Source organism: Apis dorsata, unplaced genomic scaffold (assembly GCF_000469605.1).
Source record: "Apis dorsata unplaced genomic scaffold, Apis dorsata 1.3 scaffold_137, whole genome shotgun sequence".
In the NCBI taxonomy this organism is placed as follows: Eukaryota; Metazoa; Arthropoda; class Insecta; order Hymenoptera; family Apidae; genus Apis; species Apis dorsata.
In genome coordinates, this window is record NW_006263429.1 from 111,914 (window position 1) to 114,534 (window position 2,621).

The window sequence follows — 2,621 nt, forward strand, 5'->3', positions numbered from 1 at the left end:
CACCCGTTATATATATCGGCACGCATGCCGTTGCACCCGGCAAGGACGCAATCTGGAACAGCCGCAAACGGACTTGACTGCTTGAGAGATTGCTGATTGTGACTGGTTGCTAGCTTGCCGGTTTCTACGTCCGGATTCTACCGAGAATAAATGCAAAACGACTCGACGAGGAAGCGCTCTCCATTCCTTTTTCGCCTCTTTGCAATATAATTTCGAATTTCATTTTCTTTTGTAATATTTAAACATGATTATTATATAACGAGGAAAAGGATATCCTCTTCTTTTAGAATTTGAACTCGTTACACGATTGTTCGAATAAATTATTTTTTTGATTTTTATCGATGAAAGTTTGAAATTTTAAAAAGTGGCAAAATTTGAATTTTGTCAATTTTGTTTAATATTATGGGGAAAAAAAAAAAATATTATGGACTCCATCTCGTTTACAAACATGATTATTTTTTAAAATCTTCGAAACTATTGTTTGACCAATAAAACAGGAATGACGATTAATTCGTAATTATTTTGACACAAATTATATTATCGAAAGTATTTGTGCGAAAATTATCAATTATTAATTCCACAAAGTGGAATTGTGTCATTGAAAAAAAAGAGGAAAGAGTAATAAGAGGCCTTACCTATATGCAGATTCAAGCGTTCATAACATTTTTATAACTCTTTCTCAAACAAATGATATCCAACGAAGAAATATAATTTATTTATTATTTTTTTTTCTCTCTCTCTTGATGATTAACGACATTTTAACGAAAGACGACATTTTCATCTTCTACGGTATCGTGTTATTTAACTACTCTTGTGCGATATTACTTCCATGTTATTACTCGTTAATTGATCCATGAATGTACACATCATTTACAATTTGTAAAGATGGGGTATCGATTGGAATATTTCAACGATCGATTCATGAATGATCGATGAAGAGTTTGAGAAAATATCTCGTTAAAATGAAAAAAAAAAAACCGATGGAATCTGATGAAAAGGAAAAAGTTTCTTTTTTTCTCGCAGAAAATTATTATTACACGTATTATTAACGACAAATATGAATTATTGCAAAAATACAAATTATAGATAGATTTGTTCTTGCTAAACATATTACTTGTATCATTATACTTTTTAGTAGAGATAGCTAATTATAACTAGATTAAGTTATTCACGATTCGAAATTAAACGATAAAATGAAACGATAATAAAATTTAACCTAACTTAACCTAAATAGTTAAATTCAATTTAAATTTTAATCAATTATCTTTGGAATTGATAATTCAAAAAACAAAAGTATAAACAATAGATACTTTAAACATATTATTCACATTGTTCTTTTAATAAAAAAGATAGGTTATTCATGAGCCGAAATTAATAACAATAATGATAAATGAAAAGATAAAAAGATCTAACTTGAATTAACTTAACCTAGATAATTAAATTTATTACTCAATATTTTGTTGTCTCAATTTAGACAATTATCTTTTGAATGGAATAATTCCAGAAATGTAAATAATAGATAGATTTGTCCTTGATTATTTATTCTTTTAATAAAGATAACTAATTATAATTAACTAATTTATATATAATAATAATTAATTAATTAATTATTAATATAATCATAGATTATGATAATGATAAATGAAACGATAAAATTTAACCTAACTTAACTTAAATAATTAAATTCAATTTAGATAATTATCTTTTGAATTGATAATTACGAGAGTATAAATAATAGATAGACTTTATAACATATTATTTACATTGTTCTTTTAATAAACATAGCTTTAAAGATATAATTAGGTTAGATTATATGAAATGATAAAAAATCTAATGGAGCTAATTAAATTCTTTTTTCTTTCTTGATACACGAATTAGACAATTATCGTTTTAGACGGGAAAAATTTGAAAGGAAACAGTGGAAAAGGGAAGAAGTAGACGGAGTAAAAAAAAAAAAAAAAGAAGTGCAGCGAGTCGTGGCCAACATTTCTTATCTCGCCATTTGCCGTGAAACGTAACGCGAACCTTTGACATTCACTTTCTAACGGAACTAATGTGCGCGTTGATATTGTGAAAAATCGATGCTTGAAAATATGCGAGTCTAGTCGACATCGGTTGAACGAAACCGATTGAAAAAATCGCTGGGAAATGTTCAATGGGGTGGAAAAGTTGGTGATAAGAAAGAGCTATGTAATCGTATCTTTTATTAATAAACACGTATATAACACGTTGTTTGAATTTAAAAATCTGTATACAATACATAATATTTGCAATTTATATTAATAATTATGAAATATCACCACCATCTCTTGAAATAAATATAGCGATATATGTAAATTATATATTTTGCATAATATATGTTATATTTCAAATTACAGTAATACTCTTGTTATCGTTTAATAAATGATTTTACTTGCAATTCCTATAATCATAAATCGGTATTAAGTATACTTCACTATCCGGATTATTCGATTATCCGAACCGAAGCTCGGTTCCATTTAGATAATTCGCGTTCTATCGTGTATAAAATTTAAAACCAATAAAGAGACTCGAAATAATCCTTTGATCATCTTATTTATATAATTTATCCTTCGCGGTTAACAGATATTTTCCAGGAAAAA